Source organism: Fistularia commersonii, chromosome 6, assembly GCF_037954325.1.
Source record: "Fistularia commersonii isolate RoL2024-O1a breed Wild chromosome 6, RoL_Fcom_v1.0, whole genome shotgun sequence".
Lineage (NCBI taxonomy): Eukaryota > Metazoa > Chordata > Actinopteri > Syngnathiformes > Fistulariidae > Fistularia > Fistularia commersonii.
Genome location: NC_141289.1, coordinates 11442130 through 11462547, shown reverse-complemented (window position 1 = coordinate 11462547; position 20418 = coordinate 11442130). Strand labels below are relative to the sequence as shown.

The window sequence follows — 20418 nt, the reverse complement described above, 5'->3', positions numbered from 1 at the left end:
AGAGTACTGGAATAATGGTAGAATATCATCACAAAAGTAAAGGCCAGTCCTTTTGAGTAAAACAAAGGAATCAGTCCATCAACAGAAAAACAGACAAGACCTAGAAATAACAGACCATGATAATTAACCTGTGAAGCGTACACAAGGAAAAGCAAAGCTCAAGACATAAGAGAGACTTGGAAATGAGAAGTGGGTAAATTGCGACAGATGAATAAATGAGAGTAGAAGGAAACCTGAACTCGCATGAAAACCATTCAATAATGTCACTCTGGATGGAAGTGCATCTTTTCCCCAGGTTAAAAGATAAAAATCTTCAGCTGACCTACTGTCACCATCCTTTGCTTGTAAATGTTTGTTCAAAGCACTCTCCCAACCCAAAGTCCAAACCAATCCCTAATATTGCTGGGCAAGGAGACCGTTTTTGACCCAGGGAAATAGAAAATGCTTGAGGCAAGTCCCCGTTCCCCTTTATCTTTACTCTTAGCCTCTCAACCAGGTTCTATCACCTCTTGGACTGTAATTAATGGGGATTACACAGGGCTCCTATCTGCTGAGGCCACGTCGTTGCCGTAAAGAGGCCTTTCCAATTTAGAGCTTGTCTGTTGGGAAGATTACCACTATAGTAGGGGTCCGAGGTCCAGAGGTGCCACTCTGGCCATTTGAGGCAGACTTGTCACAGCTTAAATCACTTGCTGCTTGAACAAACTTAAAAACATCGACATAACTTCTTGTTTATTCTTCAATACTGCCAGGTATAGTAGTGCTTCAAAGTTTAAAGAGAATGTATCCTTTCTTTGTTATAATAAGAATTGATCTCACCTATTATGATATCATGATGAAAAATTGAACTGGTAGAATTCATATACATTATGAAAATACTTCTTGACGCTTCTATATACTTTAGGGTGATAATTACAGCATTAGCAAATTCTGCCCCAAAATAAAAAGCACGTTTAAAAAATAACATATACATGTTTTACAGGTTTGAAGGGTGTATGATTTGATGCTTTCCATCAGTGTACATTATCTAATAGAAGACGCATTTAAAATAAGCCACTATCATATGCTGAACAATTGGTGCAATTGTAAGGAAAGAAACAGATAAAATGATGGACGATCACCACACTCGCTCACTCTAAACCCTGCACACTCTAATGTTTAACAGGATCCTTGAGAAAAGCCTCTCTACTTCGGTTTCCCTGGTAACTAGCATGCATTGGAATTGATGACGTCTCCTGATCGCCCACTTACTTTGAATAAAGAAAAAGCTCTGCCTATGAACTCTGCCAAGGCCATTTCCTTCACAGAAAAAAATGACACTGCTTTTAGAACTTGGGCAGGGATGATGTGGCGTAGGAGGTAGAGCAATCATCTTTGGAATCGCACATTGCTGGTTCGAGTCCCATCTCCTTCTGGCGTGTCAAAGTGTTGTTGAGCAAGACACTGAATCCCTATCAGCTCCCCTAGTGTTGATGGACGGCAGCCAACTGCTTATGGTTCATCCACAAAGGGTTAAATGCAGAAAATGAATTTCCCTACTAGGGATTAATAAAGTATAGTAGAATGCAGGACAATTGTATTTTAGCAGAGCACGACAGACAATTCTCTAAATAATAATATGAGACACGATATTGATTAAGGAAAGAAATGAGCCTGGTCAATATTTTGAATTTTAAAGATTTTCAAATGGCAAGTCTGATGGGGTCTTAGTAATTCATGGTCCAAATGATGGATAATTTGTGAATTGTGGGAAGTGCAAACTCATCTGAAAGAATGGTGAAGGGCTGTCCTATACCGAGGCACTTTAGTTAAACACTTTTGTCTAAACGTGTCCCCATACCTCACACTTTCATTCCTGCCTTAATTAACATAGACGGGCAGCCAGACAGCTCCGGAGGCCAGAATCCATAGCAAGACCACTCGCTGTCACCTTGTTACCAGCCTAATGGGTTCAGACAAGGTCCCCCTGACACAGGAGAGAGGGGAAATGAATTCATGGCGCCTGGCCTTGCGTAATTTCCAAATTGCCTCTGCCTCCTTTTGCCCTTCCTCCCCTCCAACTATCAGTACACCTACACAGCTTGTTGCAAATGTTGGCACGACACAACAGAGAGAACATATTCAACATAATCACGCTGCATGCACCAGCAGCCCGTTGCACAAATTAGTCAGCTTCATTAAAACTGCATACGCATGCACACGCTGATGGAAAATTAACAAACATTCTTAGCGTGTCCATTAAAATCTATTCATTAACTCTGAGCCACATTTCATCCGCTGTTGGTTTTGTTTGTGAATGTTTACGGCTCAATAAATAAAAATGGAAAAAAGAAAGCGCGCTCACACTGAAAACACTTTGGAGAAGTCAACAACATTGAGACATCTATGGATGCTTGTTCAAGTTTTCAAGTGCTTCTATATTCAACAGCCAATGGAGTGCAGAGGCAGGCCAAGACCTGGATGTCAGTCATGTGGGCAAGAGGCAAGAAACTATTCTGCACACACAATTAGGTTCCTTGGGCACCGGAGGTGAGGGAAACTGTGCGTAACCGTTACACTCAGCAGCTGGCTGAATATTTTCACAACTATAGATGCCATTTTCTAGGTCAAACAGAAAAAAATGAATATTTCTCCAAATATCCAGACTGGTAAGGTGACTCAGTGATTAGTCCTGATGGAAGGATGTCCTTTGAATTGAAGTAATTAATGGTGGATGTGCAGACAAAACCTCTTTCAGAACCACTCAGTGACAAATCAGGACAGAAGAATATGTTCATGAAAATTTCAAGGTGTGTCATCTCACTCTGCAAGTGTGCTATGAGAAAAACCTTAGTCATTGCTTAAGGACTGATTTTTTTTTCATGTTGGCTGTTAATACTATCTGAAAATCCATGAGTACCCACTGGGATGACAGCCCAAAGCAAGTTGATCACTTGTGCATGGTCAGCACAGATGTTTGATTAGATAATCTTCACTCTATCCAAACATGTGTGTATTTGCATAGAGTCAATGTTCCAAACAATAGCAGAATATGCAGCTTGAATGCTGATTCAATAAAGGTAGTGACCCTTTTATCTAAATTCTATTTACTGAGTGAGAGAAAATCCTTGCTGTTTGTTTGGCCACTTTTACTCTAGAAAGTGTTAAACATTCATTGCCATGCTCATATGTATGTGTTTGTGTTCAAAATAGAAACGGTGGGGAAACAAAGTCTTGAGAGTTTTTTTTTAAGTAGTGTTCAAAATTGTAAAAACACTCGCAACACCACTACTGCAGAAGTGAACACCGCACAAAAATTAGGTCATTTATTTCACTCAATTATAGATGTTGACATTGCACGCACATTGTATGGCTCTTATGCCGGGATCACAATTCAGTGATATGGAATGTTTTCTAATCCTTCCTCCTCCCTTCTGCATACGAGATCAAAAGAAATGCTGAAATTGCTTCCCATGGCACATTTGAAATGGTTTTCTGACAGTGTAATACCAGAGTCATTTACACAGCTGTATTTGGCTTTTGCCAAATGTATGTATGACAGTGGTGATGATTTTTGTTGTTGTTGCTGTTTGTTTATCTGTTGGATGTGCATGAACCATGATAAGAGTCCTCATTAAATATTCTCGTCTAAAACATCCATTTCCATGGAACCTTGTATTTGTCTTGGCTGTCATCAGCTAGACTATAAGAACTCAGCGTTACAACTTGATGACTTTGCCTTTGAGATGGTTCCATTTCCAGACATGTTCCTTTTCGCTCTATATGACTGTGCATGCTTTTGCTTGGCTAAAATGATTGATGTCTGAATAAGGTTGGGAAAAGGTATAAATAGTACACATCTGCTCCTGGTAGAGAAAAAAAACTTGCATGCCAGACAGTATCCTTCCATTGCTAATCTTGTGTTTGCATATCAAAGGTAATGAAAGAGTCATAATCCGTGGCTTTCCTTGTGTTTTTCAAGACCAGGCACTTGGTGGACAAAAAGGATGGAGAGCCTTAGAGAGTAGCGCAAACAGAAAAAAGGGGGTCTTTTCATGCCTGTATCGGACGCTTTTAAAAATCACTGAGGGTGGGATGCGCATTAAACATTATAATCAAGCTATATTTGAATTTCAATGCAGAGCAAATGAAAGGTGTAATAATAGAAGTTGGATACTTTTAGGAGAACATAAAAGCAGAGTTTATATGGGATGGAAATTAAACCGATGATTTGTCAAAAATGTCTTTGACATGTCCCTCCCATTTTTTGCCAGATTGTGTTGTAAAATGTGAAAATGAGCCTCAGTGTTTCAAGTAAATTCAAAATATAAATTATTTTCAATAATGCAATTACTATTATTCCATACAATTTTCTTGGTAAGCGTGAATACAACTGATGTCATCAGCCTCATAAAGCAGTTTCATCAGTCATTCAGCCATTGCAGATGTTATTAGTCAATTAAACTGACTTATTATCACTTGTATTATTGCTACAGTTAGAGTGACCCATATGGAGGAAATTCAGCCAACCGGTGAGCAGGATGGTCTCTCGTATAATTTATCATTGATGAAGTATATGAAAATTTAGAAATGTAAAAGATGTTAATTCCCAAAACACCAAATCTTGAACATCTTGGGTGATAATGTACTTATATCCAAAGCCATTATCTAAGCTGCTTTTCGCACCTGATCCTAGCCCCAGGTTGATTCATCGAACCAAATCATTAGTTTGCCTTAGTGTAATAATAACCAAAACATATTCTGCTATGACAGCCTTGCTTCAGAATAGAGCTTCAAATAATGAGGGGATCTGAAAGCCATTCGATCTTTCAAATCCCGCACCTGACTACTTGTTCTAAGGATAAGAATATTTTATTGATCCCCATAGGGGAAATTCATTTGTCACAGCAGTGAAACAATAAATATAAATATGTTTTGAAAGGATGAAGACAACAACAAGTATAGAATTAGATAACAGATTGACAACGAGGATAAAAACAGATAACAGAATTATTACCTCACTCATTCACATAACATGTGAATGTGGACAAGGAGTGTCTGAAGTGTTTGGTTCTGCTATGGGGTGGAAAGAGCTACTGGCTAAATGAGCTACCCATCAGCCAAAGCTCATCGTTCACTAGGTGGGAAGGATTGTCAAAGATAGCTCTCAGTTAGCTCTCAGTTTCTCAATGCCACTGATTGAAGATTGTCCAAGTTCAGTCCCACCACAGAGTGGTGATTGTGACCATGATTGCACTTCATTGGAAAATGTTTGTACACAGAAGGCCATAATAACTTAAAAATGAATGACTTGATTACATCAAAATCTGCTTCGGGTATATTAATATTTCATGTGTGTGTGTGTGTGTGTGTGTCTCATCAGCTGATTGAACATGATAACCTTTTGTTTCTATATAATTTTCACAACTCATTAAACTCAATTTCAGTGAAAGAATAAAAGAAAAATATTTTGTCAAACAGCACTTATAGCACGCATAACAGTTAAGCTATGGGCCTCATTACACACACTCTGAGGCTAAAGAAGAACAAACTTAATTGGCTGTCTCAACAATCCATTTTTACACAGTAATTTATTTTAAGTGTTTCTGACGTCAGATGATATAAAGGAGAAACATGCGGGAGTGGCTCAACAGAGCCGAATATGTTTAATTACCCTCTGGTAACATCACATGCACAACACAGGCAGGGGTTGTAGAAAGAGAAGAATTTGTAATTTGGTATTGGAGAGTGAGATTGTGTCTGGGGATATGCTGAAAGCGGGAAAGCAGTTGGGATCATAAGGTCACAGCGTGTTGCATTACGTGGATACTGGCAGCATACAGCGATGCAACGATAAGTAACATCTGCTCCACTGTCAGCAAAAGATGTTAATAGCAACTCTGAGTGCATGGATGCAGCAACCTATCACTGTAAAAATATTTAGTATTTGATCCGTGTTTAACAAGAAACCTTTTCCAGAGTGAGCAGACCTATGTCACTCCGTATAAAACTTTTTATGTTATTTATTTATTGTTAATATTTTAATCTAACGCCAAGGTGTATTTCCAATGCAGCCGTAATCCGTAAGCCAGTGTTCTTCGACAAAACCTATGACAGACGAGTAATGCGAATGGCACGGATGACTTTTATATTGGCTTGATCAAGGCCTGGGTTATCAGGCCAGTGATGGGCAGGTTGGGTCTCTATGATAGGAACACTGAGGGACATATGGTGGTGGACTTGGCAAATTGGATGGAAATGGCTGCAGTAAGTACCTTCTTCCAGAATAGGCAGGAACATTGGGTAACTTATTGGAGAGATAAGCAGAACAGAGGTAGGAGCACACTGGCATTCATTTGTTACAGGCACACTGGCACACTGAGTACATCTTGTAAGACAAAGTAATCTGAAGGAGATCAGTGGTAGGTGAGAGTGTAGCCAGATAGCATAGGATGGTGCTGTGTAGGATGACACTGGTGAGAAGACAAATGAAGAGGACAAAGGCAGAGCAGAGGATGGAGTGGTAGAAGCTGAGAAAGGAAGACTGTTCTATGGTTTTCAGGAAGGAGTTGAGAAAGGCTCTGACTTGTCAGAAGGAACTTCCAGACGACTGGACAACTACGGCTAATATGATCAGGGAGACAAGTGGGAGAGTATTTGGTGTGTGGAGTGAGGAAAGTAGATCAGGAGACCTGCTGGTAGGATGAGGACGTGCAGGAGTATATACAGAGAAAGAGGTTTGCTAAGAAGATGTGGGACACAGAGGGGAGTGATGAGAGCAGACAGGAGAAAAGGCACATAAAGCATTAGGTGAGGGTGGGTATGCTGAAGTACAGAACTGCACAAGGAACTATTGCCATTCAAACTGTACTCATGGTGGACCTGCACTTGGCGTTTTACTTGCACTGTCAAACACCGTTCATATTTATAATAATGGTTACACTACCTATTTAATGTCAATACAAACCCAAATGCACTGTGGACAGCAATGTAAGAATTTCATTGTACAGGGACACATTTCCACACTCTACATATGACAATAAACACTTTGAATCTTGACTCTGGAATGTATGAGATGTATGTGAAACAGAGTTGAAGTGTGCCAGAAGGCCTGACAGAGGAGTTCAAAATGGAGATGGGACTGCATCAGGGACTGGCTCTGAGCATCTTCTTGCTTTCTACGATGATGGATTGGCTGACAGATGAGGTTAGACAGGAATCTCCATGAACTTTGACATTTGTAGATGACATTGTGATCTGTAGTGAGAGCATGGAGCTGGTTGATGGAAATTTCAAGAGGTAGAGGTATACTTTGGCACAGAGATGAATGAAGGTTAGTTGCAGCAAGAGAGAGCATGTGTGTGTGAATGAGACGAACCCAAGTGGAACCGGGAGGCTACAGGGAATAGAGATAAATAAGGTGAGGGATTTTAAGTACCCAGGATTAACAGTACAGAGCAACAGAGTCTGGAAAAGAAGTGAAGAATCACACGCAAGCAGGTTGAAGACAGTGGCTCTGATGAAAATGTAGGAGGCAGAGCAGAAGGTAGCACAGATGAAAATGGCGATGTTCTCTTTGAGTGTGATGAGGATTGATAGGATCAGGAATGAGTCCATGAGAAGGAAAGCATATGTGAGATGTTTTGGAGATAAGGTCAGAGAAGATATATGGATGGCGCAAAAGAGTACATGACATTAGTTGGTGTGAGAGAAGAGGATGCAGAGGAGAGGGTTAGATGGAGGCAGATGGAGGCAGATGGTTTATGGCGGCGACCCCTGAAGGAACAGCTGAAAGAGAAAGAAGCGGCAGTATAGGAATATTTTCAGAATTTCAGAATTTATAAGCAAACTTTGAACACTGTGAGACAGAAATCTACCATGTTTGCAGCATGTTATTTTTATGTACAGTAATAAGCTGGAAGATAAAAAGAAAGCCATCAGGGATATAAAAATGTGTTCCCTTTGAGTCTGTCATGCGACTGATAGCTTCCTGCATTTAGAGGGAGAGAGATTCCGCGATAGCATTAAAAGATAGTGTAAATTACTGATGATCGTTGCCTCCTACTCTTCTCCTTCATGCATTCTCACTGAAAACAATTATAATATGACACCCTCGTGTTACGTCTAATGTACACGTATGAACACTGTGGGAGGATGATAGAGCCTTTGCTTTCCTCGTGACTGTTGAGAATAGAGGGAGGCCCAAACCATGGATATGAAAGTGGAGTCAAATCAATAGGTAGGATGTATTGATCAGTGCACAGCAGGAAAATCAACTGCCATATTCTACCATTTTTGAACTCTAGAGGATTGTAAATAAGAGGTCTTAAATATATCATTGCATTAAACATGACAAGGATATATGTGGCATCACTCTACTACAAATCATCCATCCATCCATCCATCTTCTACCGCTTATCCTGCACTCAGAGTTACAGGGGGTGTTTTAGCCAATCCCAGCTGTCATCGGTTCACCCTGGGTCAATCGCACGGGCCACATATACCGACAACATTCACTCAGGTTAATTTTCCAAATAACCTGCTGCATGTTTTTGGAATGTGAGAGGAAACTTGAGAAAAAACCCACGCAGACACAGGGAGAACATGTGCACGTCAACACAGAATGGTCCCGTTGTCGGGAATCGAAACAGGGTCCTTTGTGCTGTGAGGCTAAAGCGCTAACCATTGCGCCACTTTTCTACAAACCATGCCAAATGAAATTACAAGGGGTGGCTACAAGGAATAAAGAAGTAGACTGAATATGTATATTTGTGGCCCTGCGATAGACTGGTGACCAGTCCGGGGTGTACCCAACCTCTCGCCCGACTGCAGCTGGGAGAGGCTCCAGTATCTCCTGCAACCCTGAGTGCAGGATATGAGGCAGATGATGGATGGATGAATGGATATTTATGATCACATTCAGTGTAGCATAATCAAAAATTGCCTCTCTTCCCCCAGATAGATGCTTTCGTATTTTTTGAAATTAGGACTTTCCTATAGAGCTGGGGACAGAGTTCCCTGCTGTTTAGAATCAAAATTCTAAACAATTCTCTTTGAATAAGACCACCTTGTATTCTCAGAATAAAGAGCAGTAGTAAGAAAGCAGGCCAGTGCCAAATAATAGGGGAGACCTGGTTTGTTTCAAAAAACTCCTGCAGTGCATCAGTTTCCGGCAACCAACAAAGACACACTCCTCGGCAAGTAAGCTTGCATCCTTTCTCTCATGCAAAGAAAGTGAGTGTGTGTTGATTGGTGCTGTTGGTTGGTGGTGGGGGTGAGATAGGGTCACTGAAAAGCCCCAAACTTGGCAGGACTCCCTGGTGACCTGTAGGAATTCTCAGAATCCCTATTTATTGCCAAAATAAGTTTGTGTTTTGACCAAACCTCACTTTGAAACAGGAATTTTAAAAGGGGGGAAACGACAGGAAGCAAAATGCACAAAAAGAACAAGAAAGCAGTGTTTTTTGTTCTTAGCTGTCACCGAGCAACAGGGAGAATGACACGGGGGACTAAACACAGTAATAAAGGATATGTTCAAACTTTCCAATAAAAGAAAATGAAAAAAGGCACCATGCTGAGTGCCTGGCTGACATTAGAGACCCTGACAGCTACATCAAATGCTAAGTTGTTGGGTGAGTTCAGCCATTCACTAAACTTCACCTCTCCCACAAGTGGCCACAGTCATTTTGGGGGGTGGTAGACTAAGTAAAGCTGGAAATACAGAGCAGGAGGGGGTCACAAGCTTCCCATCATTTGTCGAGACAAGGAAGAAAGATAGGGACACTCTTCAGGGACTTAACTTGAGACACAGTATTCCATTTATAAGTGGACAGTTGTAAATGCCCGAGTTCACAACTGGCACTGTGAGTTTATTGGTGTTTCAGCTGACAATTCTATATCAGCTGTAATTGGCCCGCTCCATATGGAAATGCATGTATTTTATTTCGGTTTGGTTTAATGATAGGGACATTTTTAATTGGCTGCTCATATGACAAGAAAGAGACTGGCTTTGAAGCAGGTTGACTTCACAGAAGGCAGAACAGCGAACCATAGTCACCTACAGTGTTCCAGTAGAAAACCAATGCATTTTTTTTTTGCTGTGCCTTTATTGAAATGAAATGGTGAAAGGACTTTCCTTGTTGACATCTCGGCAAATTAATATTTATTCAGATCAGGTTTTTTGGCAATATCAAAGGTGAAATGACCGTACTTGGATGTACCTTATATTGATAAGGTGGTTTGTCTCTATAGCCCATATCAGAATATTATTCCCATTGCAACAAGATGGATTTAATCATGACTACCTCAGAAAATAGCCAAGACAACAGTGCATTCTAATGTACTATCAGGGTGCTTGCAGGAGGCGAAATGGAGTAGAGGTTATCTTGAAGGAGGAGTTTGTAGGAATGTTCTGGAGGTGAAAAGAATGTCAGACAGACTTAAGAGTCTGAAACTGGAAATTGAAGGCGTGATGCTCAATGTTGTTAGTGGCTATGTTGATAGTGGCTCAAACTCCCACCCTACAGGTGAGAGTTTGAGGAGAAGGAGAAGTTCTGGAATGAGAAAGGTTAAGTGATACAGAATATCCCCAGAGATGAGAGAGTGGTAATTGGTGCAGACTTCAATTGGCATGTCAGTGCAAGTAATTGAGGAGATGAAGAAGTGATGGGCAGATTTGGTATACAGAATAGGAACGCAGAGGGACAGATGGTGGTAGACTTTGCAAGAAGGATGGAAATGGCTGTAGTGAGCACTTTTTCCATAAAATACAGGAACATAGGGTAACTTATAAGGGCAGAGGTAGGGGCACACAGGTATACTACATATTGTACAGACGAGGTAACCTGAAAGAGATCAGTGACTGCAAAGTAGTTGTAGGTGAGAGCGTGGCCAGACAGCATAGGATGCTGGTTTGTACGATGACTCCAGTTACAAAGAAGATCAAGAGGACAAAGGCAGAGCAGAGGACAATGTGGTGGAAGGTGAAAAGGTAGAAGTGTCGTATCGTTTTCAGGGAGGAAAGGCTCTGGGTGGTCAGAGAGAGCTTCCAGATGATTGGACAACTACAGCTAAACTGATCAGGGAGACAGCTGGGAGAGTACTTGCTGTGGAAGGGAAGTAGATAAGGAGACTTGGTTGTGGAACTGGGACGTGAAGTCTGAGTATATACAGAGAAAGCGGTTAGCAAAGAAGAAGTTGGACACAGAGGATTGAAGAAAACAGACAGGAGTACAGGGAGATACAACGCAAGTTAAAGATAGAGGTAGTAAGGGCAAAACAACGGGTGTATGATGACTTGTATGCTCGGTTGGACAGCAAGAAGGGAGAGAATGATCTATACTGGTTGGCTATACAGAGAGATAAAGATGAAAAGGATGTACAACAGGTCTGGGTGATTAACAGGTCCAGGTGACAGATGCTAGAAGAATGATGGGAAGATGGAAAGAGTACTTTGACGAGCTGATGAATGTGGAAAATGAAAGAGAGGCAAGGGGAGAAGAGGTAACTATTGCAGACCACAAATTAGCTGAGATTAATAAAAGTAAAGTGAGGAAGGCATTGAAGAGGATAAAGAGTGGGAAGGCAGTTGGTCCTGATGATATACATATGGAATAAGAATAAGGGTTATGTGCAAAATTGCAACTATAGATGGATAAGAGTGGTGATGGACAGGCTGACAGATGAGGTTAGACAGGAATCTCCATGGATCGTGATGTTTGCAGGTGACATTGCAATCTGTAGTGAGAGCAGAGAACAGTTTGAGGAAAATCCAGAGAGGTGGAGGTATATGTTGGAAAGCAGAGGAATGAAGGTTATTCGCAGCAAGACAGAGTATGATGAGGCTACAGAGTGGAGATCAAGGAGGATTTCAGGTATATGGGGTCAACAGTCCGGAGCAGCGGAGAGTGTGGAAAAGAGGTAAAGAGAGAGCTGCAAACAGGTTGGAGTGAGTGGAGAAAGGTGTAAGGGGTATCATGTGATAGAAAAAAAGTTGTACAAGACAGTCGTGAGACCAGCCATGCTGTATGGCCTAGAGACAGTTACAATGATGAAAAGACTGGAGGCAGAGCTGAAGATTACAGAGATGAAGATGCTAAGGTTCTTTTTGAGAGTGACCAGGATGGATAGGATCAGGAATGAGTCTATCAGAGGAACAACACGTTAGATGTTTTGGAGAGAAGGTCAGAGAAGCCAGACTGAGATGGCTTGGTCGTGTACAGAAGAGGGACAGTGAATATATTGGTAGACGGATGCTGGAATTGGAGCTGCCAGGCAGGAGGTCTCGAGAAGTCCAAAATACTCAGGTATACACTTACTCATCTTGCTTCATATCAATTCAGTAAACAAATATTTTACTACTGTAAAACTGCCCTGATAAAAACTCCCACCATGTTATAAGAGAGTGACTGGTTCTACGACATTGTATATCACCCTGTGATTGACTGGCAACCTGTCCTGGGCATTAGCCACCTCTTGCAAAAGGTCAGCTCCAGCACCCTGCCAACCCTGTGTGCAAGACAATAAGAATGCTTGATCAACTGAAATTACTTTTCTTTAAGTTCTTCAGCAAATATTTTGTTCAATATTATTTAAAGGATGAACATTAAACTGACAATGCTTGATCTTAATGAGACATATACTTTATGGGCAGGTGGCCTCTGAAAATGAAAAGTTGCAATGGAATTCTGCATCAAACACATAATTGCCACCATTTTAACCTCCCATCTAACCTTTCAATGAAACCAATGGAATGTGTATACATTCGAAAATGACAAGAACCAGTGTAGTCAGTCAAGGAGCACTGTTCGAACCTAACCCCATTGCATCAGCCCAAAACAAAGTTAGCATTACAATCAATGAAAACCAATGAACACAGAGTCATACCACTGAAGAGAAAGGAATAAAATGTCTTTGTTTATGCAATCCACAAGGCAATTGGAAACAAAATCATTAAGCTTGAGCCCCATAAATGGCAAACACTTCTTTTGATTCATGGTACATATGGTATGATTGTGTTTTTTTTAATTTTTTTTCTCCAAGAAAAATATAAATTATCATTTCGCCCAAGTTTATCCCACGCCGCAGATCATCTAAGGATGTAATTTACGGGAGAAGCATTTAATTTGTTTACCCGTCTACAGATTAGGAGAGGTATTATTTTCAAATGACATGACTGATTTTACGGATGGTGCCACCCTGTAAAAGTAATTTTAAAAAAGTTGTAGGATGCAATGATGATTATGGGATTACACATAGGCATTTGGATTTTTTTTTTTCTTTGAGGCATCTGTCCCTCAGTAATCTTGCCAGGCCTCCAGGAGAAAACAAATAATCAACGGTTGCAATAATAATAACTCCCAAAGCAGTCGGCGTGCTGGAGAAGCACTCAGCCAAATCTAAGGACAGGCAAGGGGACGAGGGGGGGACTAAACCAGCTAGATAGACAGGATTGTGATTCATGCAAGATGAAGGAAGAACACATGGATTAATCATGGAGTGCAGCCTCCAGTTAAAAAGCACAAAATTTAACGATACAGCCCAACTGCTGCCTCAAGGTAAATTGATTTCAATGACAGACCGGTTCATTCACCCCTGTGGCTCTGACTGGAGATCCAAGGAGTCTGGGGAGAATTAAAATAATTTTCAGGACAATCGCTGTTTGTGTTGTCAGAGTACTAGTTTGAATATTTTTAATTTTCACCTTGCATTTTTCCCCTCAACCTCCTCTTCCTTAAACCTGGAGTTTGATTATTCTTTAAATCAAGCCCTGGTCAGCCCTCTCCATATTTAAATCCTCTTTTGGACTAAAGCTCATTATCATCCACACACATAATCTCTCAAATTGTTACCAAACGCCCCAGATGTTAAAGTGGGCTGAATAATTTGCTGAGGGAGCTTCAAATGGACACATTATCTTTCAGCAAAAAATATTAAAATGGAGATTATGTAATGTATCCCAGTGTTGAATGGTGATGCGAGTGAGTTAGTACAACAAACAGGACGGCACAAAAGGAAGAAAAATTAGGCAATCTAAATACAATATATTTTACCATCTGTATTAGTCTTAAGCTAAAAGGACATTTTTGTTTTACTTAATAAATTGACTCAAATAATCATCACGCTGCTAAAAATAAAGGATAGGAAAAGGTACAGATTTGCACTTTAAGTTGCTCATTATAGTTTGATCATGGTCATTATAATTTCATTAGAAAAAAATTGATATGTTAAAAGTTTTCTTGTGAACATTTTTCAAGGGAAAAGCATAAAGTTAAAAAAGAGAGATTTACGAATGTGTTTCATGTTTATCTGTTTAAAGAAACCACTAATCTAGTCTGCTTCAGATATTTCTTTAGAACTACTGGTATCTTAGAAAATGATAAAGAAGTTGTTTTCACTTTCAAATTTGATTCAGAAACATCTGGGAACTAAATGGGATGGATTTATTTAATATTGAGAGTTGTTATTTACAATTTGGCTTCTTGACTTTCTTTAAAGACCAAATGCAAGCTAAAAAAAAATAACAACAGAACAGCAGTAAAAAATATGGAATCTTGTTGATGAATTAAATTATTTCACCATTTTCTCTTATTAATTCCATGGTATATGCCCATGGAAAAACCTGCTTGTGTATATTCGATTGATATAGATTTTTTTCTTGCAGCATTGAACAAACTCCCAGGATTCAAACCAGTTAATCAAAAGCAAAAATAAATAAGCCTCGATGTACACCTTAATGTTTTGATATAGCCAAGGGCATTCAGTTTGGGGCAAAATGGATATCATTTGATGTTGTGAATATCAAATGACCATGTGCGTATGGTTTGCCCACATGCTGGTGTCTTTAACAGTCCACTTAGTGGTAGAAGTGATTTACACAGTGGGATAGATCGAGCTGCTGCCATGAGATTCCCTGGGACTGAAACCTAAAAGTTTGCAGGGGAGTGAACTATGACTACGACTGTAATTATAGTCCCAAAAAAAAAAAAGTCATTTTGACCTTGAAGGAACCTATTGTGCTATCTGAGTTAGACCAAAACTAAATGTGACATCGAAACATTGAGCAAGCACCTGAACATGCAAGGCTTAAAATCCATACACTTGACTGACGGATACCCCCCCCCACATACACACACTTTGGCAAGACTTTGACAGTGCCTTATACTTTAAAGCCCCGAAGCAGTAAATAAGTAAAAAAAATATAATAAAAACAAAAGGGCTGTAGTTTGACAAATCTTCACTCTGCATTTGGGAGCACTGCCAGTGGATTAGATTTTAAAACACTTCACTGGTAGCTATAGGTGTCTACATCTTTCCTGACATTTTTCTCAGGCGCTAAACATTATTACAGGTCAGTAAAGAGGCCACAGAAAGACTAGAGAGCTCATAAATCAGTTGATTGATCATCATCCATCTTGCACGGAGAGCTATTCCATGGTTTTCCAGCACACAGCTGGCACACTTGTTGAGTGGCCTCTCTCTTGAGCAGCAGGCAGGAAAACAACTCCATGTGACAAGCCATTTAATTTCTAATATCATATGTGTGATCAATGTCCCCCTGCTATGAACCAGCAGTGCAGTTGAGCCTATCATTCAACATTTGTGGCAGGTATGAGGTATTGACCGCAGAAAGATGAACCGCAGGAATATGCAGATTTGTGTGGCTGCGTGTGTGTTTGTTTGTTTGCTCTGGCAAGCCTCAAATGGTATCATGCAACTTAATTACAATTTATCAAATATATAACAATGACCTCAGAGACTTTCAAGCAGTACATACATGATCTAACAATGGCAAAATTACCTTAATGAAATTTAATGCATTCTGTGATACATTTTAGGGGTAAAGAAAGTCAACTAGCCAGCGTCGCCGCCATGTCCAAGTTTCTAGTGACAGATTCCTTCAATATTTAATGTCCTTTTATATCAATTACAAAGTCAAGTGGCTTGCCCTAATTGAGTTTGTGCTGTATACGGACGCCCCCAGTTAGAAATCACTGTCTTGTCCAATTAACAGGATCCTTATTATTGGTGAGATTGTGAATAGCCCCATTAATGTGGGGGGAAGATTCTTTCCTTTATCTGACATATTAATGTGGACAACCTCCCAGACTTGTGCATTACGATGGGTGTGAAGACTGTAAATTTAATTGACTGTCGAGGTGTCCTTGATTCTTCCCCCAGCAAGAATGAAAAAAAAAAAAAAAAGATGGCAGCAGCGACGAAGAAAAATTTATGTGGTGGACCTACTGTAGCAGCAGTAGATAAATACACATGGAGAGACGTATGATGAGAAGCTGCTCCCTAATAGGAACCAAGGTCTTGTTGTTGTGTATTTATTTATTTATTTATTTATTTAAGCAACCGTTCAGACTGACAAAATGGCACTACAGCTATTCTCTAAGGAAAACAAACCAGAGCATGAGTACTCTACCTGCCCTTTCCATATGTATGAGAAAGACAATGATGCGTCACAATGAGTGTTATGTCTAATATATTGCTGGGATTACTGCAGAACTGTAGAAAGGTAAGCACCATTTGTCTGGGGACTCATCAATGTCTGCTGAAGAAACAGGGACTAATGACTTTACAGCCGAGCGGCCAAATTTGTCTCAATCACTGTCACAAATATGACTCTGAATCCGCAACTGTTGTTGGCGTCCATTAACAGTTTTTTTAAAAGGCGACTTTAAATGAGTGCAGAGTACATACAACAAAAGAGACCGGTAACCACTGCTGAAAACCAATGGCTGAAAAGCTAATTTGTACAAAAATGATCTGTGATCATTCTGTTCCCCTCCAGAGTGTGCAGGGGTTAATGTTAGGGAGCCTTGTTTTACCTCATTTGTAATCCACCACACACAATAAACTCTTGGCAGACTACTCAAAAACTTCTTTCCTGAAATAAGTACCAAGATGATCCATTGTCTAAAAACAACATGCTGTTTCTCCGATGTAACAAAAGAGAAGTGAAATGAGAAAAGAGAAATGTGCCCCTCATGACTAGTATTATTGGTGGGGGGCATAGTGCATAGTTATTGCTCAGGTGGAGCCAAGCATTATGTGAACTCTTGAGTTGCAAGGTCACAGGAAATAAAAGGCAATGTGATGACCAGAGAGAATTGTGTTCCATTTAGTTTATAGCCAACTGACCAAAGAGGCATTTTCAGGACATCTCGCCTGGGATAAGAAAACATAAACAGTGACACTTTTTCATGGGACAAAATATTTAAAAATGTTTAAAAATGAATATAACACAATCTGTTTTTCATGTGAATGCCAAATATTTTTTTTATTTATTTTGAAGCCCAATTTTTTTTGAGCAAAGAGAATCTATTCACTCTGAGTAATTAATGTGGAAACAGGCCTCTTGTGTTTCATCGTGCAGAATAATCAGTCGACAAAAAGAGGCAGCAGTGGCATCAGAAATATATAGCTAAATCTAATTTATTTGATTTATTGAGAAATATTTCTTTGTAGGTGTCGCTAATGCAATTTGAAACCCAATCCATAAGATTCACGATAAGAGTACATTTTCTCCCAGTCAAAATGGGCCTTTTTTATTAGTATTATCACCAAAATGTAATTCATACTCCAAATAATTAATAGGAACAATTTGTCTAGTTTCAGTTAGTTGTTGGCACCTCTTGGTGCTTGGACAGTAAAACACATTAGTGACAAACTGAGTCATTTTAAATGACGCTTGCCCAGATTTGGACAAACAGAAGACAGCTGGTGACACTATTATGAACAGCAAGGCATCAAGTGGTGAAGCAAATCTGTCCTGAATGTTTTAACGAAAGGCAAATAGTTGTGTCCCTCCACTTTTTTATAATCCACAAATCAACATTCTTTGAAACACCTGAAGGCTTGGGTCAAAGTAACCAATGGGGTCCAACCTCTGGCCAGCAATCAATATTGAAGCTGTATGTTTTAGCTCAGGGCTTGGGGTTATCCAGTAAATTTCATCTCAATGAACACATTACAAAAAGTGAATTGATTGGCAAAACTGATCTGCCCTCGAAACAGATATATTTAGCAAGTATTTAGTTATCTGCAAAGTTCCCTTTTGTCTATTATGTTGTGTTTTGAGATATTATGATGTATTTTGAGATAACTCCTTGCCACTCATTGAAATTTTGTATCTTATTTTTAGAAGAGATCAGATGAATTTGCCAGAGAAAGCGGTAAATGAACTGCAAATTGGAGGTTCTAAATTGCCAGTTAATGTCAGTGTGAATGGTTATAAACCTCAATCAAAATGTCTCCAAATTAGAGTGCCCCTAATGAGCAAAACCACTTTAAATGGTTATCTGGGTATTATTGAGTCAACTTGTGTTCCTAGCACAATGAGATACAGCAACGGCAGCTTGTTTAAAAGTGACAATGCATTGAAGATGGAAGATTGCTTGCTGTTGAGTTCCATGTAACATACTGCTGAAACAATAAAGAAGGATCAAAAGCAATAGACAAGACTACAAGTGGATGTTTTTTGTTTGCTCAATAAGCCCCTGAAGATCAACTAAAAAAATCAAGATAGATAAGGGATTGGGAATCACAGGCACAATAATGTATGTGGTAAGAATATCAGACTGTTATCGTCCACTGTCTGTGGTGATGTGCTGTTTGTTAAAAAAAATCATGCACCATTAGTTGGCCGATCTAACCAGTCAAGCAGAGGACTGCAGAGTATAAGTGAATGAGTATACTGAGATTTGTTTTTTTTAGATTTTGAATTTCAACCTTGAATGAGTAATCAATTTCAAGATATTTCCAGCAAAGAAAAAATAACTTCAAACATCCATAATATAATACTGACCAAAACATTTCAAATTAACAAAACAGAATCTGTGTGCTGTTATATGAAAATACAAAAGCTTTCAACAATGAGATTCTAACCTTACAACCCCTGCCGGTAATTTCCTTTCCATAAAAATAGAAGCAGTGCAATTTTAGACTGGGTTTTATCATCATTTTTTTTTTTTTTTTTAGAATGGAACCCTTGCCTGCAAACAGTATGTGCTCTAATAAAGCTGTATAATCTGAAAGGAAATGAACAAAGAACAGAGGTCTGGCTCAAATAGGGTGTTCATTTATTAGCGGACACTTTTCAAATACTTGCCCCAGGCAATGGCTTGTGAAGCATCCTAAAAGATAGCCCACTGGGACTTCTGCTGGAAAGGCAGCGAGCTCTTTGATGAGCCTTGTGCCATTCCTGCACCTGTGTCTAATATGCATGCATAAAGACCAGATGAGGGGATCCTCTGGACAGTAAAAAATAAACAGGGTTGTTTTGTGTATGGGTTACACATTGATTGTGTGTGTATATATTCCCAGACCGTTTTTATTTCAAAGTGAGTCTCCAAGTCCTGGAAAAGCAACAAAATGTTCATTGGACCACATCTGAATTCTGATGAAAATCCGGGGGATAATCAACACTCATTCATTTACAAACGCATAGTTAGGCTTCAACCCTAGGGGACTGATTTGGAGCACTACAATTTTAAATATGGAATCATTAACAACCCATCCTATGCAAACTGTAGTGCAACTACATACTGATTTCATTGCATCTAAAGCACTAATGGGCCTTGGTAAAATCCCTTATATTGACAAATGCATAGTAAGCTACTGAAACAGAAAGAAAAAAATGAGTCTTCAATGATAAAACAGGTATATCTGGGAGTATATTAAAAAAAAAAGTGTTGATTACAATTTCAAGTTCCTCAAGTAAACCAAATACATTATTTATTATTTTCAGAAATTGCTGGAAGAAGTTATATCTCTCCACAAACCCCTATTCACTTTGAAGGACTCTCAAAATGTGGCAAAATCGAGTTGATGAATTCTGCTACCCTGGCTTTTTGCAAAAATTGATTCTTTGATTAATCGTAGCCAAATCTTATCACAGCAACTCAAGATGTTTCGCCTCCAACTAAAGGGGCTTCTTCTGTTCTAACAGACTTTGAGGTGTTTCGTATATTCAACTTCTGCGCCATGGGTTGGCGTTGGTCATGGTTGAGGAGGGTGCATTATTGGGTAGCATTCAGGTTGAATGAGGTTGTGAAGGTCGTGTGTGCCATTATGTTAGTGTGTTTCATTGGGAAACAATGGTAACATTTCCAGTAGCTAAGCTGCATAGGCATTTAAATAGATGACCATAAGGCTACAATTTGAATTGCTGGATTGTTTTCCAAAATTACAAACTTGTTGATATGATGAAACACACATATGCATAAAGAATCTCAATCAACCTAGACCAGTCTACACCCACAACCCTTGCAGTTATATACCAGGGGCTCCAAAAAGTCTGGTAAAACTGATGAAGCCTCTTGAATGAGGGGTGAAACATCCTCAAGAAACTGATCACAGTCCAGTTGCCATGATTAGGTTTGACTACGAGAGAGAGAGAGAGAGAGAGAGAGAGAGAGAGAGAGAGAGAGA

The 20418-nt window shown here is 39.6% G+C and overlaps 1 protein-coding gene and 1 pseudogene across 2 annotated transcripts in view; both read right to left on the bottom strand.

The window, feature by feature from the left end:
* The window catches only part of LOC147233360 (interleukin-1 receptor accessory protein-like 1), a 235907-nt gene that overhangs the window by 196414 nt on the left and 19075 nt on the right, over positions 1-20418 (bottom strand). The window lies entirely within an intron of this gene.
* LOC147233361 (uncharacterized) lies at positions 10471-19187 on the bottom strand (annotated as a pseudogene).